At 48.7% G+C, this 27,008-nt stretch overlaps 1 long non-coding RNA gene across 1 annotated transcript in view; it reads right to left on the bottom strand.

Annotated features, from left to right (window-relative positions):
• Nucleotides 1-27,008, bottom strand: part of LOC144144425 (uncharacterized) — an 83,555-nt gene that overhangs the window by 47,257 nt on the left and 9,290 nt on the right. Inside the window, exons 2-3 of the long non-coding RNA XR_013317251.1 lie at nucleotides 20,794-21,003; nucleotides 8,081-8,166 (exon numbers count right to left, since the gene is read on the bottom strand). This is a non-coding gene — a long non-coding RNA (uncharacterized LOC144144425). The remainder of the gene's footprint in view (nucleotides 1-8,080; nucleotides 8,167-20,793; nucleotides 21,004-27,008) is intronic.

The following is a 27,008-nucleotide window of genomic DNA, read 5'->3' as shown; positions in this document are numbered from 1 at the left end:
CTAGGAGGGTGCGATTATGGGGCCCATATATCCATGCGTTGTGATGCGGATGCGTCGTCTACGCGGAGGCCCGTCGCCGCAAGATGTCGCAATTTCGTAGGACGCAAAGCGAGGAAAGACCACAGCAAGTGGTGTATGTCGGCTATTGCATCTCTGCAGTTGCAAACTGGGCAACCGGGCTTGCAAAACAATCTTTCAAGTGAGGCCATTGGCGGGCCACGGCGGGAGTTACCTTCTAGGCACGGGTAAGACTCAGGGGGAAGGTGGCAGCACATGGTGGAATTAGAGCACGTGTGCGGCGCCGGAGGAGGTCCTTTCTAGTCAGCAGGAGAGTCGCATCATCCAGCTCTAACGGGAAAGTCGGAAATGGAATGGAAACTGCTGGCCGGGCTGCTACGTCTGCCTTGCAGTGGGCCGTCAGTAGGTTACGCGGAACCCATTCAATCAGTATCTTGTGAGCAATTCGTGCCGCAAGGTGGTGAATACTCTAGGCCAGTATAGGGCTACGGCTCACTAACCGTAGGAAGGGGACTGCTTGAAGGGCATCGGTGCGAATTACGATGAAAGCCCCGGGCCTCAAAGTGAGTCAGGTTACAGCCAGGAGAGCCTCCATAATGGCTACAAGTTCCGCACAGAACGATGCTTGAGGTTCCGGGAGCATAAATCTGGATGTCTTGCTGAGGGCTGGGTTGCTAGTGCAATGAATTGGAGTGGTAATCACATTGTCATCAATACTGGCATCTGTATATAATATGGTGGAGCCGAGTGGAAGGTGGCTATCGATGTCGGTGATGCGTTGTTGAAGGGCGTTGTTGAAGGGGCCTGTTCCAGGAGAGCAACTATAGGGGTGATGCGTGGGAGCGCAGTAATTGCTCTCATAACCGTTCTGTTAATTGCTTCAAGTCGATCCCACTGCGCTGTAGAGAGCTTCGTCGAACAAGAGCGGTGAAGAGCGAAAGGAAATAAGCAAGCAAAGCTGAAAACTGTCGTTTCTGTTTCTTCCTTCGTAGCACATGCCCACTTGAGGGATTGACCCACAATCGGAAGCTTGAAGGAGATAATGTGTCCGGTTCGCGAAATTTATCGCAGTGTAAATTTGAAAAATAAAAGTTGCAGAACAGTGAGTGCCGCGTGACACCTGAATTTGATGGCACGGGAGTAGAACGGGTGCACACCAGCCTTCCAGAACCCCGATTCTAGGGAGGCTGTGGCGTGTACAAGTTTGCTTGGTGGTGTAGTTCATGGAGAAATGAATGAAAAGAAACTGACGCAAAGACGGTATAGCAGGAAAGAAGCCAGTCGAAGTAATTTATGGCGAAATTATTTTTTCGGCTTATTTTTACACAATATTGCTAGTACCCCAATATTGTGTAAAAATGAGCATAAACTGACCAGGGAAATTATTGAGGCTCCTAAAATAACAAAAAGAGAGGAAAAGTGTGTGAGAGTCCGTTCTGTCGCCCTATCAGCAAAAGGAATCACCTGTTAGGCGGTTTGTAAGCACATGGGGGTAGTGATGTCGTGGCGGATTTGTTATATTTTATTTTCACATGTTATGTCTCCATTTCTTTGTTGCCTTGGTTTCTGCTATATTTATAGGCCATACATCAAAGCAATAAACTTCAGTGTGTCGTTCCTCCCTATCGTCCTCGTTTCTTGTTTGCGCTGTGAATTCAAGATTGCTTCAACATGTTTCATACATGTCTCGGAATGGAGGTTTGCGTGATGTATTCTTTCGAAAGCCATGTCGACTGTTTTAGAGCAAGTTTTTCATGTAAGGTCAGCCATTATATTTCAACGAGAGGGCAATGAAGCGAGCAGTGAAACACAACGCAGGGGTCCTGTGCACTGAGATAGAGCGCTGTCCAGCTCAGAACCTGACGACCAGCTTTGGCTGGTGCAGAGCGCTCAAGAAGCCGGACGGACTCAAGGGGTCCTGAAATGAGGGCTCTTCCCCAGGGCTGACTGCTTTTGAGACGCGTTTATTTCTCCTCCTCCAGCTACTGACGACGAAGCTGTGGGTGCAGGCAGCCTGGGCGGGCTCGGTGATGGCTGCCATGTAAATAGTGTAAATACGTCGTTGATATCTCTCTTGGTTCATGTCTTATGTCCTGCTGCCCTGTAACGATATATCTGAATATGCTTTGATCGAGCAATTTCCAACAGATTGATGGGAGTGAAATAAGTGTGTATTTGCTAGGGATAGTATTGCCACCAGATTTGAAAATTGGAGTCACCTGAACAGATTTCTATTCCTGCCGTATGCATCCTGAATAAAAGGATTGCTGATAAGTATAAAGAAGAATGTTGGCCGACTTCGCTGATTCTACCAGTTGCGGGGTAGTCTTGAGTACCAATAGACCTGTTGCCACAGGCCACGACGTGCGCCTTGATTACGATGGAAGAGGAGGTGTTGGAAAATGCATTTATTCACAGACACCTATTTGTGTTGTCGTTGTACTTGATTGCTAGAGTGGATCTCAGCTTTGAAATTTCGTGTCAGTACGCCTTTAAGCGGGTGCATTAGCCCTTCTCACGCCCGATTCCTGGCCAATCCCCCACGTGGGTATGTGCCATGCACAGACACCTATTTGTGTTGTCGTTGTACATGATTGCTAGAGCGGATCTCTGCTTTGAAATTTCGTGTCAGTACTCCTTTAGGCGGGTGCATTAGCCCTTCTCACGCCCGATTCCTGGCCAATCCCCCACGTGGGTATGTGCCATGTCAGCGGCCAGGCAGCGCGCGCCCATCTCCCCCCGTTGCCAAGGAAGACGAGGAGATTCCTGGCCAATCCCCCACGTGGGTATGTGCCATGTCGCCCATCTCCCCCCGTTGCCAAGGAAGACGAGGAGCGCGCGCACCCGCAGCTGTTGCTATGTGGACGGACGGCGGTCAACGGAATTTAGGGTCGCTTATAAAGTGCATTCGCAGTTAAAATTAGTGGCAATGAGTTTCAAGAGAGCTATTAAGTGATCGTCCTACTGTGATAGCATCCAAGAATTATTTCTACAGCTCCTCAGGCCATTCAGTAACATAACAGGTAAGGCCTGGCCATTATCACTTGGTGAGGTGAGGTAGTGGCGAGTGATGCTTTTTTTAGATTAATAATGCTTCAAAGTTTTTCTCTCCGTTCTGAAAATGTTAGGAACAGTACAACTGTAGTACAGTAGTACCTCGTTAACTCGAAGTCGTAAAAACCAGGCAAAATTTTGAGATAAACGGATTTTCGAGATAAGCAAAGTTGCGCTAATCGCCGGTAAAAATGAGCGCTCTTCAGAAAAACCACTACTACTTACCGGCTCTTCAGCGGCAGTTTCTAATCTTTCTTCTCGTGCAGGTTTAAAAGAGAAAAAAATAACATACAAGAGAGTTTAACCGGCTGGGTTTTGCCGCACTGCCATTTTATTTAGCAGAGAAAAACTGCCTAATGCTCGTCTGCTTTGCGGTCGTACTCAGACCTAGGAAGGCGTCCTCCAGCTGCTTGACGCATCGCATCACGCTAAGTTGCCGCTCCTCACAGTCAGCGAAAAATTCGCACCGCTCGGTTTGCGCAGATAAACGGAAATCACACCTTAGGGAAAATCACGAGCACTGCACTCACAGTCAGCGAAAAATCCGTAACGCGTGGTTTGCGCAGATGAACGGAAATCACACCTCAGGGAAAATCATGTGCACTGCACAAAGCGAACGAGACAAACTACGCCAAGCGTGGGCAGAGGGCCTCCCTGCTCAGCGCATGTGTCACATGACGTGCCACAGGGTTGCTTGACAAAGTTGATATGTCGCTGGGCTGAGACTTCGCGCACTTCGCGTTCGCGGAAAGCATCGACGTATGGCAGGCGCGGCTAAATAAGAAAAAAAATCGACGGACTTCAGGCGTGGCAGCATCGCGCGAATCTCGTGAAATGGTCCGGCGGCGGAATTTTCGTTCCACTCCCAGTCAAGATTTCGAGTTATCCGCAATCCGACCCAAAAATACTTCGACATAAAGGGAAAAACATACATGGCACGTATAGGAAAATGTTCGGTGCCGCGGAAAATTTCGACTTAGCCGATTTTTCGAGATATGCGAGTTCGAGTTAACGAGATATTACTGTATTCATTTTTCACCTAACGCCATGCGTTTCCGCACAAATTTGCAGGGCTCTTGAACTTAGCCAACCAGGGGGGTCACTCGTTCTAACCTTTTTTTGTGTGTGGTATTTTCTTTTTGTTCAGACATATTTTTACGTAACGGGTAAATGAAGGGTCGTCTACACTTTCCGTAATCATTAGTTTTTGCGCGCACGATTTTTCTTTGAATCAAACAGCGCGCGGATGCGAACGACAGAACGGAACAATTTTTCTACCTATTTATTTTTCTTGCAACAATGAGCAGCATGGCTGCATTGAATAATAAGTAAAGTTATCTTGAAAGTCTCCTGAAAAGCTTTGAAACAACTGGCTAAGTTTGTGTGTGTCAGCTGAACCGCAGTCAAACATATGCTTTTTACCTTTTGATTCGTGGGCACGTGGCCGTAGCTATGAGAAATGTACGGCGTCATGTTCACTGATTTTGTTCAGTATTTTTGTTTTATAAATCGTTGTGTGAACCTGTGAGTAGAAGGCCTACTATGTGCACGCTGCGCTTTGCTTCATGTAGAAGCTGTGTGACACTATCATATTGAATCAGGAGCAGAAGCTGTATTCCATGCGGTTTCGATAAGCTGGAACGTCCGGAGAGGTAAAGTCAATAGGAGGATAGTTAAAGTCAATGTGCACGACTAATTTACCCCTCGGAAAGCATAGTGAAATGGTGTAAATCGAATCTCTAAACCTGCCGGCAGTCAGGAGGCTAGTAGCAGGCATTGATGACTCTATGTACATTTAGTAACGTAACTTAGTGGCCTAGTTGGTATTCCATTATGTACAGCTCAGCGCAAAAATATATTTGCACCTTTAGCCGAACTAAATTGAATTTCTTGAGGTTGCTGGCACCCGCGTTGTTGAGGGGTGTGTGTGAGTGGGCCAAATTTTATCTCGTGCGACTTCAGCTCATTATTTTTCAGTTTTATGTGTTCTTAGCGTGTTCACAAGAGAATGGCTTTTTAATAAACTTCAGTTGTAGTGGCCATATTGTGTTGCGTTTTTTTTTTCTAATACCGGTTTATTTTACGCTGAACTGTACGTAATGCTATGTAAGTACTTTCGGGAAGCACTGTGACATGATGGACAGTAGCCTATTTATCACTAAACCACAGGTATACAACTTACACCTTAGCTCTGCCGTGAATTACGGGGAGAAAATTTAGGCGCTTCAAACGAACTAAGCGCTTCAAACGAAAACTTAAGTCGATCCAGTGAGCCACGAAAAGAAGTAAGATAGTAGTAAGGTTTGGGATTAAGAACGGCCTCGGATTAAGAAATGAACTCGTATGGAACACACCCTACCTTAAAAGGATGCAGAAAAAAAAAACGAATTTTACTGGAGGTGTAATGCTGAGAACTAACGGCCGTCGGATCCGCAGAGTGACATAATGGCTACGGAGAAAGGTTCTAGAAGAGGGGAAGACCGATAGATTGATGTAGAGATGAGATAGAGGAATTTGGCGAAAAAAAAAAAAACCTGCACCCTTCTACTTCGTTAAGAAGGGTGACGAGAGAATCTGTGCACATTGCGAGAAGTGCGCGAACAAAACGCGTTTGTTTGTAATTCGAGGTTGAGCATGAACACAAAAGTTGTGAAAGCCAGCTTACAATGGCCATGCTTACACGGAACACATCAAAGTCGGCTTTATTTCTTACACTAAGGCATTGCTGGAAAGACATTTTTTCAAGGAAATACGACAAATAAAAATGCGAAGGCGCTAAGACCTGTCCTGATTTTCTATGAATTTTTCCATACGCTGAACACAAGTACCCCAGTTTACGTTCCACAAGCGGAGTTTTCGTTCCACACGCATGCAAGAACTGGGCGGATTACACATATACAGCTTCGCTGGAAGATAGATTCGTATCGCACCGGATAAGAGCATATTGAAGCGAATGGGAGAGGCCTGGATCATATCGTGGACACAGAGGGTGTTTCAGGGAAGACACTGAGTAATTCAAAGAAAAAAAGCTTCCGGAGGTAAAATAGTTTTTCTTGCGCGAAGGGGTCAAAGTCCGTGTAGGACGCAAAAAACGAGTCCGAATTGCTATTTATAGCGACAATAATTAGCCACTATTTGTTAATTAACTTTTTAATGATTGGAGCTCTAGGCATACGATTGTAATATGTAATTCGTACAGGCTCCTGAGTCGACCTTATATCTTGCGTTAGATTTGCGAAAATGTAGCGGCCCACAGAACTAGGGGCTGAGTAATTCAGCCCCAGGGCGCGCGCATCTTGACATCACCCAGAGCATATCGCCATACGTTTCGTTCGAGGCAAGATAAACCCTCGCCCGGGGTAGAGCGGGGGCCCTCGCCCGCTCTAGCCCGACGATGATAAAGCGCGGTGTGCGTGTGACATGTGCAGCCCTGAGTGCCGTCAACACGTAAGCATGGCTTTGCGGCGCGTTGCAGCCTATTCGCTGCAGATGCGCGCGTCGGAGGACGGAAGTAGTCAGCTCATAGTTCTGCGGAAAATTACATTTTCGCAAATTTAACGCTGGAGATCCCGTTTACCGATGACGCCCTACAATTTGCACATTGCAATCACATGTCTTACTGCAATAATTGATGATGTTTAGAGTTTAATGGCGCAAGGCCGACTAAGGGCAAAGAGCGCCAAACAAAAGTGATTACATGAAAGTGACATGGAAGTAAAAGAACACTTTAGTAAAAATAAACAAAGTAAAACACAACGTAATGAAGATGACTGGTGTAAAGGGCCAGGTTGTCAACATGCATGATAAGAAATGAGATGTAAAAATTTTACGTCGGTGAGAAACTCGAAAACGCGTTTGACTGGAAACAGGGCTTCGTCTCCTAAGAAGTGTGACGGGTGTGGTGGAATATGTCGTGTGTGTAGTTGAGGGAAGTGTTTGCGGCGTGTAGTGTCGAGTGCCTTACATTGTATGAGGATGTGCATCACGGATAGGGCCTCTCCGCACCTACTGCACAGAGGTCTTCGAGACCCAGTGAGAAGGTGCGAGTGTGTTGCATGAGTATGCCCTATCCGTAATCTGGCCAAGGCGACTTCAGTGTATCTATTGCGTGTGTCGGTGGTGTATTGTCCCAAGTGTGGTTTTATTACGTGTAACTTGTTGTCTGTCTGTTCACTCCAGTGTGTTTGCCATGTTTTGCGAAGTTGTTGTCTGATGTGTGGTTTCACGTCGGTGTAGGGTAATGTGGTTATGTCTACTGCAATAATTACACAGTCAGTTAACAAGTACCACTTAATTGTTGCCCTAAATAGCAATTGGGACGCGTTTATTTGTGTCCGCCATTGCCCTGATACTTTCGCGTAACAAAAACTATTTTACCTCCGGAAGCCTTTTTTAAATATTACTTTAAGTCTTCCCCGAAACACCCTGCATGATGTCCTGACGATTATGACAATTTTTATTGGCTAGTGTAAATTAAAAGAAGTTGGCCCGGGAATCCCCCTGGAGCAGTAGACTGAATGTCATCATAATTGGGTGTTTCTGAGCCATCTTTACTGCTTCAAAGGATGGCGAACCTACCGCAGAACATATTTCATGCGATTCCGTTAGGATTACACCCCAATGTTTTGTTATAAGCAAATGAAAAATATTAATTCGAAACACTTTTATTGTTTTGTTTATTTTAAGCGAAACCTGCCAGCGCTTCTTCTAGAGCCCCGGAAATATTGAATTACCTAGACGTAACAGCGCCCGTCTATATCCAAAGGCTCCAGTTGACGCTAAAATGCCTGTAAGATATCTCTTAAACTTTCAAGCGCGGTAGTTTTGTGAATCTCCTATCATAACTGACACTTTTGGGATTATCTTACAACCGTATCTGGCGCTCATTTGAAAGCCCTTACCTATGAAATGGTGCTATGGTATTACGCAGAAGTATTTCGGTACTGCATATAAAAAAATAAGAAACGTTCGGAAGCAAACCAAAGAATTCTGAGGTTTTTCTTCTTACCTCAGGCTTCGGGGCTTTACAGTCATATGGGTCACCATCAGGTGGTTCTGTAACATTCCTTCTGTCGGTATCCACATCAATTGTCTCTTGAAAATGAAAATGATCAGAGAAAGCACGCAACGTTAGAAAGCCGCCATGGTAAATGTATTAATGTTAGACATTTCTTTTATTGAGCCCTTTTTTCCAGATGCCTATCCTACGTTGTGTCTGCAGTCAGCAATAAAGGACACGAGGTAAACAAGCGTTTATTGTGTTGTTACTACACACACGCGCACACACACACGCACACACACATATATGTATGTATGTATATATATATATATATATATATAGCGAATCAGAATAGGAAATGAGGGGCTCGTTGAAAATAACACACAAAATAAGAGTTGGCAGTCAAGAAAACCTCGGAAAGCAAAGGGGAGGATGTGGTAGGTCATTGAAACAGATAAAGAATTTAGAAAGAAAGAAAGAAAGTGGAGAAAAAATGCCCGCCAGGTGGAATCCGAACCCACGACGTGGCGGGCAAAGGTCGTCGCAGATGCTTCGAAAAATGGCATCGGTGCGGCTCTCCTTCAGCGTTATGATGACAATTGGCGGCCGGTAGCCTACGCGTCCCGCACAATGACCGAGACAGAGCAGCGATACGCACAAATCGAAAAAGAGGCAATGGCGATCACTTTGGGGAGCGAGAAGTTTTTTCACTTCGTATACGGCCGCAAATTGGTCATTGAAACGGACCACAGACCGCTGATAGCAATTGCTTCGATGTCCATTGGTGACATGCCGCCACGACTTCATCGGTTTTTTTCTGTGCTTGCTCAGATTCGATTATGTTCTTCACTTTGTCCCAGGTAAACCAGGTAAACAGCTGTTACTGGCTGATATGTTATCTAGATCGTCGCCAGTGGAACCGGGCACTATGGATGACTTCACGGATGATGTTGACGTTCATGCAGTGAGCGTGTCTTCAGAACTGGTAAGCAAGCAAATGTTTGCTCGTCTAGCTGAAGCAACAGCCACTGACCCAGATTTACAAACTGTGCTGCGCTGCATGAGAACGGCGAAGAACTAAAAGGCTGCTTGAAACCATTCAGCTCAGAGTTTACCGAAGTTCAAGGGATTGTCCTTAAAGGAACAAAGATCATCATCCCAAAGGCTATGAGAGCTGAAATGCTGGGTCGCAATTATGAAGGTCATTTAGGCATAAATAAGTGCAAAGCAAGGGCCCGTCGACTGGTATTCTGGCCCGGTCTGAATCGGGACATCGAAAAGCTAGTAAAAACATGCGCTGTTTGCCAAAAGTGCGAGTACAGGCAACAAAGTGAACCGATAGTGCTCAGGCCAACACTAGAGCATGCCTGGTACAGAATTGGCGTTGACATGTTTATGTATGCCTGGAGCTCCTACCTGTGCGTGTTTGATGCGTTTTTTAACTTTCCTAAAGTCGAAAACCTGCCGGACACAACGTCGGGCACTGTCATAAATAAAGTTTGCTCAATCTTTTCTAGATATGGAATTCTCTTAGAAGTCTACACTGATAACGGTCCCCAGTTCGCATCCCATGAGTTCTCTTTGTTTGCCTGCAGATACGACTTCACGCACGTGACTTCCGGTCCAAGATTCCTGCCGTCAAGCGGGCTCGCAGAAAAAGGAGTTCAAATTGTCAAAAGGATCATGAAGAAGACTGGTGAAAGGAAGGAGGACTTCTGGCTTGGTCTACTCAGCTATCGCTCGACGCCACCAAACGAAGGTCGATCTCCAGGAAAATTGCTTCAGGGCAGAAATTGCGCAATTGTCTGCCGGAATTCAGACCATGCTCTGGACGCCAGGATTTCAGGCGTCAGTCGTGCCAACAGCAGTCATCGAGAGGGAGAACTCTGCCAGAACTCACCAAAGATGCAGTGGTAAGAGTTCGTGGGGAGACATGGGATCGCAAGGCTTGGATGAGGTGGCGCCAAGGCCTTATCACGTCCTTACAGAAGACAATCGGGTGCTTCGACGGAACAGGCAACACCTTCTCGCCACACGTGAATCTTTTCAGAGGTTCGAAGCGGAAGACTCATCCCACGACGAAGGCATGTTCGAGGTATATTCATGGTCGCAGTCAACTGTACAACCCGCGTCAACAGGAAGTTCGCCGGAGTCGACGTCAACCCCAACGCTAGAACACCAACCAAGGCAGTCCACCCGGCAAAGGAGAAAACCCAGCCGCCTCCGTTACGACGAGGACTTCAACCAAATCACGTGTATATTGATGGGAAAGTTCCAACTATCATACGGAGGGAGATGTATCGTGTAAGCTGCGCATGCACTTTTTTATCTGCCTTTTGCTTTTAACTGTTTGTGTACCGCTTGGCTGTGATAATGCAGCTGCCTCACGCTATGTATACCGGCATGCCCCCACAAGTAAAACTTCCCTCTTTTTGTTGCTTCAACGCTGCGTGCTTACTGCAGGACGCCGGAACACAAGCCAGGTACAAATACGGTCAAAAACACACCAGAGGCACAAAATGGCTTGCCACGGTATGGTGGCGCCATCTTGGTTCACTAACGCTAAACAAGCCTTTTCAATCGGCTGCAGAGTGGTCGCTTACCGGGATGCCATTGCAGACCACGAAAACACACGATTTAGCGGGAAAATCATAATTTTAACGTAAATTGATTAGTTTTTCAGTGAATAAAAAAATTCCCCGCATTTCCCCGAGGGGAAGAATGTGAAAGTGCGAATGCACGAGTTGAATTTGCGCGGTTCGGTAATGTTTGCGAAAGAGATATAACACACACACACACAACTACAAAGAAAGAAAGATGCATTTATTCACAGACACCTATTTGTGTTGTCGTTGTACTTGATTGCTAGAGCGGATCTCAGCTTTGAAATTTCGTGTCAGTACTACTTTAAGCAGGTGCATTAGCCCTTCTCACTCCCGATTCTTGGCCAATCCCCCACGTGGGTATGTGCCATGTCAGCGGCCAGGCAGCGCGCGCCCATCTCCCCCCGTTGCCAAGGAAGACGACGAGATTCCTGGTCCATCCCCCACGTGGGTATGTGCCATGTCAGCGGCCAGGCTGCGCGCGCCCATCTCCACGTGCGCGGACATCGCCGGTGGACGCAGGTTCAGGGTCGCTTAAGAAGTGCATTGCACTTAACATCGTTTTCATCCGGACAAGCGCTGGGGACACTAAAAAACACGAAACCTTTGGAATAAAACTAACTGGTATTTTGTCTTCATGGCTCCTTTAAATAACAGTGTTCAGATTGACGCAATAGGCCACGACTTCTCGAAAGCTTTTAATAAGGTTCCTCACATAAAGTTAATCAATAAATTAGCACACCTAGGTGACTTAATACAGTGGATAAGCGCTTACCTAACAGGTAGAACACAACATGTAGAAATAAACGGTTGCAAATCAGAAGCGCTCAAGGTTACCCCAGAGGTACCACAAGGTTCCGTATTAGGGCCGATACTATTCTTAACTTATATCAATGACATTTCACGCAGAATAAATACGGGCACTAGAGTGCCACTTTTTGCAAATGACTGCTTAATTTATAAAGAGACACACAGTGAGGCTGACCAGAAATCGCTTAATGGCATTCTTGAAGATGTCAGCAATTGGTGCACCGAATTGAAAATGGAAATAAATCAGACTAAACAAACAAGGGTAAACATGTCTTAAAATTTGACTACACTTTATGCTCTACCTGCCGGACTACTGTCAATGCACTAAAATACTTAGGTGTAACGATATCCAGCATAAAAATATCGGGGAATAGAGGAGACCTACACAAGACTACTAGAAAACATATATTTAAAGAATGCACGGGCACGACAACCCTCCACAGGCAAAGCGATAAATTTCTGATCCGAAACGGAGGAATAAAGGGAGATACCATCTCGCCAACGCTATTCACCCCATGTCTGGAGGGGGTGTATATATATAAAGCTTGACTGGGAAAACTTAGGATTAAGGATAAACGGAGAATTCTTGAGCCATTTGAGGTTTGCACACCTCATATCATTACTGTGCGCGACTGCAGGACACCTGCAGACAATGCTTGAGCAACTACAATCAGAAATAACGCCATGGGACTAAAAATAAATATGAATAAATCTAAAGTAATGAGGAAAAAGCATGCCAGAAACGTACTCGCCAGCTTAGGGAACGAAACTTTAGAAGACGTAAAAGAATACCTCTACATCGTACAGATCGGTAGTGTTGAGCCCATCCACAAGAGAGAAATCCGAAGCAGAATAAGTATGGCTGGGGAGCACTCGTCAAGCCCTCCAAAATAATGAAAAGTAAGCTACCTCTCTACCTCAAAAGAAAAATTTACAAGCAGTGCATACTCCCGGTGGTGACATACGAATCGGAAACTTGGCGCATTAGTAAACAAGTAGAAAGCAAACTTAGGTCGGCTCAACGGGTCATGGAACGAATAATGTTAGGTATAACACTCAGGAACAAGAAACGTGCTGCCTGGATCAGAGAACAAACTCGAGTTGGCGATATCGTAGTTCAAATATCGAAAAAGAAATTGACTTGTGTGGCCATGAAGTGAGACGGAGCCACAACCAGTGGACATATACGGTAACAGAATGGATACCAAGAGATTGGTCTAGAACTAGGGGAAGGCCAATAACACGACGGAGGGATGAAATATGGTACTTCGGGGGTAAACTGTGGACTGGAGTAGCGCAGGACCGGAGCGGCAAAGGTCAATGGCAAAGGCCTTCGTCTTGGAGTGGAGCTGACTAGGATAATGATCATCATCATCATCAAACAAACTTATTATAAAAGACAGACAGACAGACAGACAGATGATTTGCGCGTTTGAGTAACATAAGAAAGCCTATAGTCTCTAAAATTTAGTTCCCTTGCGCTGTATGAAGTTTGACCAGCGATGCTGGGAGCAGCCTAAGGACCGCGCGAAACGAAATACGTTTGTTCGTAATTTGCGGACGAGCATACTGTCTAGCCAATTTGCTGAAATGAAACTTGGAAGCACCCGAGCTTTATTTTAGCGCACACGCATGCGGTGGTCCATTACTCTCCCGCGTCGTGCGCATCTTACTCCCCTTACCCATCTGGGTAATTCACCTACCCAAACCACTCCAACACGGGACAGGGGGCAGGTCGCATTGGGCTGCGAGATGTCCACGTTTAAGTTACCAACCAGCGTAACGAGCATGTAATCGGCGAGGGACTGAAGCCCAGCTGAGAGTTCACGCCCACCCCATCCCTCAACATCTGACTTGGTACTTCTCTAAATTCATGCGATATAGAAACTTCCGGCGCCCACCGCCGACCCCGTTACCGCCTGTTTACGCATTAAAAAGTCGTCTCACATGTTCACTGTAGCTCGTTACGTCCTACTAAGCACATCGAGCTGTACTCTCCCCCTGCAGGTCAACAAAGTCTAGCATGAACCCCGCTCAAAGCCGATCACTCAGCCCCAACAACACGAATTCAAGCTTCATCCTCCCTCTCTCCACATGGTCCAGAGCCTCTTCCTTTGTGCGTGAAGGTCTTACAACAACACCCCCTCCCCCCGCGAGAGTATAAACCGGCAATATAGATGATGTGCGCGTGCTTAAACAAAAAAGACACCGGTAAAAATACCGCTCCAGAAGTCTTTCAACGTGAACAATAATGATTTGCTCACGTTAGCGTTCGAAGCAGATAAGTTGCTTTTACCCCTTCTTTCACCGTCCAAGATGGTCTCTACCCAACTCGCTTCCATTAAATACCAGCCAACAATCCCCAAGGCTCAATGCTTCAAGCATTACGCCCCCACGGATGCTTCTTTTGACGACATCATTAATGAAATCAAACAAGCCGTGGGTCGACTCTTCACGGCGCCAAGGGCCTCCAGCGTCGGTGGCATGGAGTTTTGTGGCGCGGTTTCGTCAGCTGAGGCAGCTAAAACCCTCAACGAGCGTAATACCATCTTCGTAAATGACATATCGTGCCCCGTTACATGCATCGGTCCCTAGGTTATGTACGCCACCATGCACCATTGCCAATGGTACATGAACGACCATCAGACCTGGCTGCAGTCGTTTCGCCTTACGGCCGGGTGCTAATCGTTCACTAACCGAACTTCAATGGTCGGTCGGGCATTGAGAATGACGTGCGCCTCGTTCGCATCGAGATGATGTCTCCCATACCAAACTTCCTATTAGTGCGAGAATACAAGGTACAGTGCAAGTACCAGGGCGCGGAGAGAGTGATGTTTCGGTGTAAACGTGAGGGCACGAATTTTTCTGCGTGCCAGCCTGCGCAAAAAAGCGCATGTCACCTTCGGGTTTGACGGCCGAGTGGTCGCGATAGACTCTAAATCAAAGCTTTCTACTTCTGCCAGCAACGGTTCCTTCGTGGCGTGTGGGACAAGAAACTCACAACGCAACCGCGGCGGGGGAGGGCGGTTTTCACTCACGGAGCACAGTGTAGATGGCGCGGTGAATGGTTACCCAGTATTCCCCGCGTGCAGGTGCCTGTTCAAATCGCCAGGCATGTCGGCGGACGGCTTTGTCGTCTGCATTAGCTACGGTTGTTGTGGACCTGTTATGGCGCAGCTTTGCGTCCATTGCGCGCTTCCTTCGCACGGCTCGATCAACTTGTTCGACAGCACCTCCTGGGTAACCCGGACCCAGCGGAATTCAGTGGCCGTACGGCAACGATACGTTAAGGATTGGTTTGTAATGGGGGCAAAACAAAACAAGGGGTAGAGACCACAACAGACATCTGGCCGCAGGAGAAACGCTACCTTTTGCGCAGTGCTTGCCACGAATGGGACTCCGCTTTCTAAATTTCTGAATAAAATTCGGTTGTGTTTTCAGAGGTGTTACAAAAGGCGAAAGGAGCAACTGGTTCTGATTAATAGCGATTATAAAAGTTCCCCCAGCTTTTTTGAAACTATCAAACTTACTAAACTAACTAGTTAAAATCGGTATAAATGGGAATCCCTACACTCACATGCTGAATTGTTTCGGTGTCTGCGCTTGTCTCGCGCGGCGGTGTAGCCCCGAGATAGCACATCAGGATGGCTAGGTTGCGCTGTCTCACTCTTCGAAAGAGGCTTTTCACCGTCTTCTTTCAGCCGACGCAGGGCTGGGCTGCAGCGGTGGCGTCCGCCGCTCTAGCCCGGCCGTGGCCGACGCTGCTGCGTTTGGGACGACACCCGCGCGAATCCAGGTAACGGCTCACAAAATTTCTGGTTTCACTCTTTGTAGAGCCACGTGTGTGATTTTAAGTAATGTCGCATGGGCAATTGCGGGTGTCGTTTAAAGCTTTGCTTTCCAATCACCTTCACAGCGTGGATTTGAAACAATTTTTTTTCAATCCGTAATTTGGAGACGCACCGTACGGCGCCTTGCGGTGTCATGGCATCGTCCGGCGTGAGGCCTAGCTTGGTGAGGGCTTGTACACCCTTCTGGTGGTGGATTTTCATTAAGCCAGCATATTTAGAAAGTTAATCTAGTGAGGGCGACTCACCTTCAACTTCCACGCCTTGCATATTTGATCAACAAGAAGTGCTGTGGAGAGCGTTGGGTCGCCGCGAGAGAGGACGTGGCAGCTGGGCTGGCCATGCACCGCGCCGAGCTCCGTCGATGGCGGTTGGTCTCTGAGTTCAGCCTAATCGATGGCGCACCGCATCAGGCAGATAGAATGTTGAAGCGGGCGTAGTATGTGTCCCACAAAAAAAGCACCTCTACAGGCATCGGGAGATGTTTTTTGAATAATCCAGTGGAGCTTTCGTCTGATGCACGTCGATAATTATGCTGGCGGTTAATTAAACACGCAGCTGACGTGAGGCGCGCCCGCAACCAGTCGCGCCCCAGCGGCCTCCTTTCTCAACTTGAAGGTTACCTAACGTCAAATCCGAACGTAGGACGTTAGGCCTTATTTTATGCCTTCAAACCTAACGTAATAAGCCGGTACCCAATGGAAAACGCTATATACTGTTCTAAGACACGCACTTACGGTCCGGTGCCGAAAAATAAAGGAACGTGTTGAAATCCTGAGGCACCAAATCACCTTCATATGTAAGAATAATGCGCCGAATTGATCAAAAAGAACATTTTGCAGTACAACAAATGGTGGGTCTTGAAAAAAAATGCGACATTGCTCGGATTCGAAACCTGACGTTCGCTCCAAAACCCGAGATTCTACCTAACCCTGGGCTATACTGAAGCCGAGCAGTTGAGCTCTATTTTAGCAGTCTCATAAAGGAATATAATGAGTGTGCCAAGCAAAGTAGTAGATGGGTGCGCACAGGAAATGCCTGACTTGTATCGACGAGGGAGCGGAATCTCACTTGCAAAAAGCTAGTAGTGGTTGTAATCATTATACGTGAAGCCGCGGGTGCCACCTCACGATGTAAGACCTCAAAGCAAAACGTTAGCCCTAACTCCCGGCGTATCTCCGACCGTTGCTGATGTGAAACTAGCGAAGTGAGACACCCCGACAGATTGACCCATACCTGCTGTGAGATATAGGAAAACGCTTTATAAACAGGAATGTATAATTCTTCTGGGTGGGTTGATGCAGACACAGCCGGGGGCATGCACCTAGAAATCAGCGAATCAATCAATCAGCTACCTACACCACAAGCGCTGGAGGGTCGACCGCACAACCTAGGTGCGAGACCCGTTCGGCTACGGTAATTTCTTCGAGTGTGTTGTAAAGACCGAGATAAAGGAATTTGTCTGTGGAGAGGGTAATGGAGAGACCTAGGGCCTACTTGTATGATGTGCGTATAATGGATTCATTTTTATGCGTTCCGATGCCCTTGAGATTTAGGAAGGTGGTGACGTATGCTATACGGCGGAGAACGAAACCTTACACAGACGAATTAGGTTGTTTTGATTGACTCCTCGGTGTTTGGTAGCTATGCACGAGATGAGTCGTGTAGTCTGGTGAACCCTTTTTTCCAGGGAACGGAGCGTATCTACATCGTACCCATTTGCTTGTTAGCGGAGACCTATAATCTTGATACAGACAACTGTTGGGGTGGGTTGGCCGTCGGAAATAGTGATGTGGATGAGGGGGGATGTGGAGGGTGGTTATGTTTGCCGGGCTGTAAGGTCTGTACAGAAGCTCTGATTTTGTTGGCGAGTAGGAAAGGCCGCGAGAGGCAGCATACGACTCAACGAACTGAGTTGCGGTTTGTAGGGTATCCGAAATGACCGTCAGATTTTTGAATAACCCACAACTTGATGTCACCGTAGGTGCTGTGATGTAGGTCGGGGATTGTGTTGACGAGGAGTGGGGGTAGGCTTCGTAGGGTCCTAATAAATAGAAAGGGGGAGATAGCCGACCCATAGGTTGTGCCTTTGCTACTGAGGCTCCATAGGAGCGACACTGAACGCCACATTCTTCTGAGTCCTCGCCCAAGTCGCCCCACAATCTCTTCTGACACCTACGTCGACATTCCGCGGACAATAGAGACTAACTGGTAATCCACCCTCTCCCTAAACAGATGCACCCGATTCATAGCTAGGAAAGGCACCCAGCGAGAGCAGAGACACTGCACAAACACTCCCCCAACCCACAAGCTGCCTACCCAGCACGGGAAGCCATGGCGGCGGTCGTAGTTGACTCATCCTATAAACCACTACCCGCCGTCTCCTGCTATACTTGATCTGCAACCGTAGGCAAAGAAGTGGTTATTGCTCTTATGATTATTTCCAGCCCTAAAATTACTACTATGATAAGCGACTTCAAATGAGCCATTACCAGTTACTCCAAAGGGTGAGGTGACCCCCGACCTTTATGCCTACTCCTGCAGGCACACCAACTCCCGAAGCAAAAAATATACTCTGCTTGTGCACCAGGCCTCTTCGAACTCCCATGAAACTAATCGGCACACTAGGCTGATCCTGAACTGATCATTCGAGAGCCCAGTGAGGCTGCAGAACCTCCTCAACGGTTCTTCCATAGGGACACCTCTCGACCTACCGATTTGGGCTCGATCATTGCCGAATGTCCAGAGATCGCTTCCCACTACTTGATTCCGCCTTCTCCCATCGCCACGTCGTAGGATGGCGCCATTTTCAAAGATTCACCTTTAACGCCCCTGCCCTGCTGTCACTCTACTAACCCAAACTGAAGTCTCACCAAAGCCCTACATGCCTTCAATACGGGGACATCATTTGTAATTTAATCCTAAAAAAACCCCTACAAACTCATAAAAGCACCCCGCTTTATTCCAAATTACGAACGGGGAGCACGGGGGGGGGGGGGGGGGGCCGATGCTCTGCATAGACCCCCTGACCCTGGCCTGACTAGCCCAGGTCGGCGGAGATGTCGAGGAGAACTATATGAATCCTGCTGTCGCCGGGATGACACTGAAGTCGACTTGAAAACGGTCGTACCGAGGCCAACACTAAAGTTTTTTTTTTTTTTTTTTTCTGATCTGATCTGAAGTTGTCTGCCCGCAACCTGAGTACTGCGTGACCTGAAATCTAGCAAAGTGCGACATACACTCAGATGAACCAATACCCGCAATGGGGGGTCGGCAAACGATTTATAAGTAGGAATTCGTGCGGATTTTGCATGATATGCAGGCGTTGGCGTAGCCAAACCGGCTGTCATTTTTAACGAAGAAGCGCCATTCAAAAAAAAAAAAAAATTAGCGCCAATCAACCCCGTGAATGTGGTTGGAAAGCAAAGCTGTAAACGGCACCCATATCGATTACCAATGCGACGTCACTTAAATTCACTCATATCGCTCGACGAATAGTAAAACCAGAGAGAAGTGAGAATTCTTGGTAAGATTAAATACACATGAACGGTGTTTGGTTAAGTTGTATTGGTGTAGCACAATAGCGGAAACTTTTTTTTATAAAATGAAAGTAAGCTCCAACCCGGTGTTAGACGATCTGAGTGATTTCTTCTTCTGTGGAACCCATATGCAGTCCGCGCGGCCTGTGTTCTGTCCACCCACTGAAGCTAGGTAGGTAGAGAGGGCCTGGACAGCAGCATCTCCCATTGCTCTTGTTGGGTAGTTGAAAGAAAGAGAGGAGGGTGCTCAGGGCTAAAGTCGCACACCCCGATTACGGGGCGGGGTGTTCCTACTTCTGAGCAAAATTTACATTCAGCGTCGTAGCGATTACGCCCGTGCTTTTCGGTGACCTTCGTCATGTGAGGGGTTCATATTTCTAAGCAAAGGGAGCATCTTTAGTTTTAGTTGCCAAGAGTCTGGGACTATGTCAAGCGGAGTGACATGCGGTCACCCTCCGCAGTTCTGAGTCGGACCTTCTGGTTAGAAAGATGGCCTTCTATCAGCTCTCCGACAGTGTTGCGGAGCCCCGTGCTAAGCAGCCTCTGGGTGGACGCTCTCATGAGAAGACCAATGGCCTGCTCGACCGCCTTTCTAATCATTATATAAAGCATCTCTATGTCTTCCTTGTCAAGAAGAAGACAGGGGGTTGACGTACGTGACTCTCGAGAGGACAAACGCTTCAATTAATCGAAAGGTACCGGATTCCGTTAGCCCTCGCTTCTGGGTGGCAACTCGCCTGATCATGTGTATGATTTGATTAATGCTGTTTTTGAGGCGCTGCAAGGAGACGTCACTCTTGGTGTTAGCCTCGAGATGTAGGCCCAGGATCTTGATGCTGGGGCTTGGAGTGATGGCCTGGCCATCAAGGAGTATTTGAATGTATTCCTTGATTTGGGGTGAGGGTGGACGACAAGGAGCTGTGATTTTTACGTGAACACTGAAGGCTACAGGCTTTAGCACACTGACGTACTAGAAGTGAGATGTCATGCATTGGTGTGAGCTTCCTTTAATTTTTTCAACTCGTAGCACATGAGCAAGGTGCGCACAGGGCCGCTAGAAGGGCGTGAGTGGTGGCGTGACGCTTTCACGTGGCATTCAGCGAGAATGCAGGGGGTAAACATGTAGATGGGATTGGTGAGTACACCACCTGTCTTCCCCCGCCTTCGCGTGGGCTCGTAGCTAGATCTGTAAGACAACGGGCTCTCGCTTTGTTAGTCTATTAGTTTCAGGTTCGATTCCCGACGGTGCCAGTAAATTCTTTTATTTGTTCGCTGGTTCGCTGGAGTTTTCTGGTGACACCAACGGTCGCGTAAGAACCCTTGCAGGGTAGAGGTAAAAAGCTTTGCTTTGAAACGGTTTGTCGCGCAAAGCCCTCCGTAAATTTCTTGACGTCAGATGTGATAACCTACTGGCACTGCCGCCAGGCTAACGTTTGCGGACAGCCACTGCGTTTAATTTATGCAACGTATGCGTGAAACAACGTAATGTCGATATTAACCATAAAATTCATCAAAATGAATCATTCAAAGGCTGATATAGGAGGAAAACACATTGAAAAGCATATTGATATCATCGCAGTATCTGATTAGGCGGCTGGCCAACTGTCGTTGGGGTTTCTTATAGGCCCTCACAGGAACCGAGACTTTCGGAGTTCGATCAATAATGTACTAATAAATTATAGGGATCAAGCTACATATTGCACGAACAAGTTAGTAGTCCACAGATTTACTTCTGTGATCTTTTAATACAACCACTGCCATTTCTGGCGCATTAAGCATTTCTGCTTTGACCTCTGGCAGCAGTATTTATAAAAAATTAAATATATAGTAACGACGGGACTTTTACGCGTGAGTGCACATGCAGACACTTTGTGCATGCGACTCTATGTGCATGTACACATAGACAAAGTAAAATTTCTTACGTTCTGTTGAAAGTTGGGTTACAGGGATCTCAGGCGAAGAAACCACATCCCCGGCATTATTACTTGAATCATTTCCACTAGACACATCAGGCGTATCACTAGGAGGGGCTGTCTCTTCGTCCTTCTGCGAATCATTTCCACTAGAAACTGAAGGATCGGAGCTTGAAGCGTCTTGATTTTCGTCGTGTTGACCCATATCTTCACCCGTAACTGGAAACAAATTATGAATAGGAGTTATAGTACAAGCAGCCAGAAAGACTATTAGTCCCGTTACCTACAGGACTGTACAAATCTATATCAGTAAAGATGAGTCGGGGCTCATTGACGCGTTCATAATTCCCCAGCCTAAAACTGCTATGCATAAACACTTGAATTACGGAGAATACATCCATTTTTTGAGAATCTTTAGTCTTGCAACATGGAAAAGGAAGTGCTTCCCATCCGCCTTTGCTCCATCCCCCCTTCCGCTTCGTCAGGACGTTGCTCATAAAATGCTGGCAATAGAGTTCAACAATTTGGAAATTGCCCATCTGCGGTAAATCAATCATATTTGCTTTGAACGTGTTTTACAATGCGGAAAATATCTAAAATGCACACAAAATATTAAAATTAGTTTCTACATCTTAACACTGGTGCCGTTGTGAAAACTAATTTAATAATCTCAGAAAGTCATCATAAGCAAGGGTAAACATAAGAGCATGTGGCTGGAACGCAGTTTCACAGTTCCGAGACTATCGCATAGCCTCGTGAACTTATCCGATATCTTTTCTATTATGGGATTATCTGGACCAATATCTGCCGGCCGACAACATGACAGCAACTGCGTGAGCTCGGACTTGCAGCAAATCTGCGGTAAATGGGGTCTTTAGTTCACACATTTTACCAAATTGAACGCTAAAATATTGGCAAAGCTTGCACAACTGGTGCAATGCTGGAGAAACAGCAGAGAAGGCGGCTCCTCTGCCTTCGTCGGAGACCCGCCTGTTACACCTCACATTTATTTCATAACTTGCCACTGAAAGGTCCCCATGACTGGCAGGCCCGGATCATTTCGTCCATAGGCTTTCACATCTGTCCCAAAGTGGAACGCGTTAGCACACGCAAGGACCCGCGGCCAAGTCCAAAACTAACGCCCGCGCTACGAATTCAAAGGAAATGCTGTACGCCTGGAATGCGATAGTAGCTCAATCCAATAAAAAAGTGATAATAGCTCAATCGGATAGACGCGGTCTGTAAAACACGAGGGACCCAGGTTCAATTTCGACCACATGGTGCAGTTTTTTATTTTCAATTGGCTTCAAATGTTATTGTTACCCGCCGCTTCTCGCCCCATTCCCCTCGGGCCTTTGGGGTGTATCAGTGGTTATGCTGCCGGTTTCACGGCGTTAAGTTCCCGGGTTCAATTTACAGGAACTCCTAGCCACATTTTTTTCTTGGGGCGTGCCCTCCCAACACTTGCTCTTGGGCTCGTGACTTCCTCGCCACTTTCCCTCAAACTTAAAGGCTTTTGGATGCTCTTCAACCTCATTATTATCCAAGTTACCAAAACATTATGCCAGCTCTAAGGACTGAAGCCGACGATATACGCGGACAACATCACGCTGTGGGTGGACGAGGACAGCGATGCTCACATAGAATCCATAAATCAGGCTGCTGTCGGCGCGATGGAAGAAAGCCTAGAAGCTACGGGACTGCGTTGATCCCCAAGCAAGTCGGAGCTCTTTATCTCGCAACCGATAAAAACGCACAGAATCAAGCAGCACAGGAAGCATAAAAAGATCAAGATCCGATTCAGGGATGGTGACACAATACCGACGGTCAGCAACATCCGAGCACAGGGTATGACGATCGGAGCGCTCGGCAGGAACGGATACTCCGTTACCCGCATCACGGGAAAGGCGGCAAACGCGCCCAGGCTGATCGAGTGCGTTACCACCAAGAAGGAAGGCATGAAGGAGGAGGAACTCACCAGACTAATACAACCCTTCGTACTCTGCCAAATAGCATACGTGGCAGCCTTCCACAAGTGGATAAAAGCGAAAGCAACAGGCTAGACATCCTAATCCAGGGGTCCCACAAGACAGCCCTCGGTCTACCCTAAACTACGAGCACGAAGCGTCTCCTCCAGGTGGGCATACAGAACACGCTCGACAAGATCGCCGAAGTGCAAAGAACCGCTCAGTTAGAAAGACTGTCGTCGAACAAGGCTGGCAGACAGATCCTGTGCAAACTAGGCATCGGTTATCACGAACAACACGAACAAAATGCCCCGCCCCCGAACACGTACGGCGGATTGTGCGGGTCCACCTTTTACCCTGGAACATGCACCTGGAATTCATCGAAGGCTCAAGACGCTCTAGAACCAATGCACTAACGGACCAGCACGCGGAAGAGCCCTGTACCAAATACGTGCACGCCACCGAATATGCCGGCCGCAATGGCTTCTCGGTCGCGGTGGTCGACTGTGTAAGCAACGTGCCGGCGTAGGCTGCACGCCGAGAAAGCAAGTCGAGTAAGCAGAAGAAATAGCCATCACCCTGGCCATTGTAGACCGAGAGTGCCACACAATACTCAGTTACTCCAGGCAGGCGGTGAGGAACTACGCCAAAGGAAGAATTTCCCCAACGGCGGCAGGCATCCTGATTAGACAGGCAGACCTCGACAAGAGTATTTATTCGAATTAAGTGGTTGCCGGCGCTCGCAGGCGCAGTGTCGGAGAAGAATGCCAACCGCAACGAAACACCACGCGCCCGAGCGCAAGGACTAACTGATTGTGCCCAAGGCAACGGCCGCCCGCTGTGGGTCAGCGCCAGAGACAGGTTGACCAGCTATAACGAATTTACCAAGGCCTTTCGGCTGGACCGCAGACTTCTCCCGCCGCCTCGCAAAGGACTGAGCAGGCCACAGGCCGTGATGTTCAGGCAAATAAAAACAATAACGCTTCCAAGCCCAGCGCTAAGCCACAGAAAGTACCCAGAATCACACCCTGACGACAAGTGCAGAGCGTGCCGCAGACAGGCGGCCATATTCCAGCAGATTCCATGGGACGGCTCTAAACATTCAAGCGACGCTAACTCAGGACGTATACCGCCGCAGCTCGAAGAAGCAACGCAGAGGGACCACCCGAAACCACAACTCCAGGCCGTCCAGCAGGTCATCGAAGTGCTGTCTAGGCAGGAACCTAGCGAGCCGGCAACGCCGAACGAAGATCCTCGCAGAGCACCCGCCTACGAGATGCCGTGTACGCCGCGTCCGAAGTGGGCGTGCGCACTTTACTGCAGCCTCAATAAATGTTTTCCCAGTACAATCCAATGGTGCGGCGGACGGACAATGCTCGCCCTATAGACAGCTCCGCTGTTGAAAGTGGAAGAGGGGTCTTTGGAAAGGACAGGAACCATTCACGACGAGAGAAAAGCAGGTCCCAACGTGTGGCTAGCTGAAGAACTGAAATTGTACTTAGAAAGTCTTCATTTACCTTGCAGGTAGGCCTTAAGGTAACATGGTCTGCCTACACGCCTAAATTGAATGGAATCTTCTAAAAAATGCGCCTGTAGACAAATTTGAAGGGGATATAAAAATCAAGAAATCGCTGCGAAATCCCACCTGTTTTCTGCCGTCATCCGCCCTAAACGATGTTTTCTTGCAACTACACCTGGGACGCAGTGTTGCCCGAACAAAAGCCCAATGTTGTTGGTAATAAAACTTCCATAACCAGTACTGCTGCAAACATCCTCCGATTTCCATTAACATCACAACATGCAACCAACTAAATCTGACTTATTCACTTCCTCGGCCTGACTCCGTTCGTTCTAGCAATGCAGGAAAGACTCACCGAAATCCGGCAACGCAGCAATATACGCGAGAATTCACGCCGCCGCCGCCGCCGCCGCGACAAGACGATTTCGCGCCGACGTGGAATAACGGGAGTCTTATTCTTACCGATCCAGAAGGGTAATTATGATCCCTTACAAAAATGCTTCTTACATTCTGTAGGTGTTCTGTTGACATCCTACCAACTTTATTGCTATCCTCTGTGGGCCTGCTCTCTACGGCATGCCAAGGAATGAGGCACACTGCGGTTGCGTGAAAGAACTCTTTACTTACATCCTCCACGCTGTCGACCGTCCGGGCATACACACACACACACCATCAAACACTTCGCGTCCCGAGTTCGAGTCCCCGCGCGCGGCTCTTCTCTCACTCCTCCGCCCGCTCCTACCCGTCCACTCGCCATCCCTCGGGCACCGGCGAGGAGGGTAAGGGAAGGAAGCTCGCGATGAGGGGCTCCGGGCAACACCCTCTAGGCTAGAAGGTGCGCCAAGGCGCTCCCCACATCTCTCCCCCCCTCAAACACGGGGTACGGGTCCGTCAATTAAGATCGTCCTCGGGTTCCAAGAGCACGTGGAACCGCTGGTCGGCGCCCGGGGCCGCCCTGTGCACCTGTGGGTGGGCCGGCACCCGCCGAAGTGTGGCAGCATGGCGCTCTGTCGCCATCGTCACCACGTAGGCGTCCGCAGGAGCGCATTCTCGGGTGCCGGCGCAGGATTCCACCGAACGGCCAGGCTCCTCTCGACAGCGCCCCGGCTTCCCGATCTCCGCTGCTCGGCGCCGGAACCGTAGGCGCCGCGATGAGCCCGGGGCAAACCCGGTTGACGGGCTCTCGTAGAGGCTCGAAGCCCCCGAACGAGCTGTAGGCTTTGCGCCAACTTTCGCATCCACGCCAGGGTTACAGCTCCGCGAGGAGCTCAGCAGGCCTCCAACCCATGAAGAGGACTCCGCCGTCGACCAGGAGGCGAACCGCAGCCGCCTCGCATCTCCGAAGGGCGGCGGGACCACCCGGACCGTGGCAACAGCTCCTGGGTCGCACCAGGAATGCCCTCTGCTCGGCAGGCCCGGGCCGGACTCGCAACGCCCAGGCACGAACGTAACGCCCCGCACCACCAGGCCGGTGGCGCGAAGCTCCCGGGTCGCACCGGAAGGGCACGCTGTCGGCAGGCCCAGGCTGGCATCGTAACGGCCATTGATTGATTGTAGGGTTTAACACGCCGACGCAACGCAGGCGATGAGGCGCGCCGTAGTGGAGGGCTCCGGATTAATTTTGACCACCTGGGGATCTTTAACGTGCGCCGAAATCTCGTACACACGGGCGTTTTTGCTTTTCGCCTCCATCAGAAAAGCGGCCGCCGCGGCCGGGAATCGAACCCGCGACCTTGTGCTCAGCAGCGCAACGCCTTAGCCACTGAGCCACCGCGGCGGGTCATCGTAACGGCCAGGCACAAAACCACGCCCCGCACCACCGCACAGGTGGCGCGATGAAACTTGAAGCGGTGACTGTGCTGCGGGTTGCTCCGTGGTAGAACCACGTGAGACCCGGACCCGTGGGGGGTAGACACTTCCGCACCCTCAGGTCGTATCGATGGGTGCGAACCCTATCGCCGGCCGTTCTGTCATTAGAAGCGGGACTCCCACCTTCTGGTTCCGCTACCACCTGTTCGTCATCGCCAGTGCGAACATGATAGGCCTTGAGATCGCTCACGTGCACAGGACCCACCAGCTCGTCGCTTTCAAGCGACTGCATCTCATACGTGAGCAGAGTCGTCTGCGCCGTAATTCTGTATGGCCCTTGCCATTTGTGTGCGAGCGCTGCAGTGAAACCGCGTGCAGCGTTGCTGAGTGGGTGTGTTCTCCTTAGCACTAGGTCACCGATGTTGTACACAAGGTGACGACGGCCTTTGTTATACTGCTCGGCTTGCTCCATGCGCGCCACGTCGAGGTTCTCCCGAGCCGTGCGTTGCGCTACCAAAAGGCGTTCCCGGAGCCTAGCCGCGTACTGCGACAGAGAAGGGGCGTTACCCGCCGCCGCGTACTGCAGTGCATTTTCCATTGGAAAAGCGATCTCTCTACCGAAGTTTAGGTAACCTGGTGTCAAACCCGTTGACCTATTTACGGTAGTCCTAGTCGCGAAAGCCAGCTCAGGCAAACGCGCGTCCCAGTCCTTATGCTCCTTGGTTGTCGCAACCAGCATGCACTTCAGGTTCCTGTTCACCCTCTCAGTGATGTTGCTCTGAGCATGATAAGGACTCGTTTTCCTGTGCCGAATGTGCAGCGCTCGACAACAGTCTGAAAAGACTTTGCTTGTGAAATACGAAGCATTGTCAGTGATCAGGTCGGAGGGGAAGCCGAAACGAGTGAATGTCTCCACCAGCTTCTCTACG

This window comes from Haemaphysalis longicornis, unplaced genomic scaffold (genome assembly GCF_048455015.1).
Source record: "Haemaphysalis longicornis isolate Haplotype H1 unplaced genomic scaffold, Haemaphysalis longicornis Haplotype H1 scaffold_7, whole genome shotgun sequence".
In the NCBI taxonomy this organism is placed as follows: domain Eukaryota; kingdom Metazoa; phylum Arthropoda; class Arachnida; order Ixodida; family Ixodidae; genus Haemaphysalis; species Haemaphysalis longicornis.
Note: the sequence above shows the minus strand (reverse complement) of the source record. Positions and strands in the feature narration are given on the sequence as shown.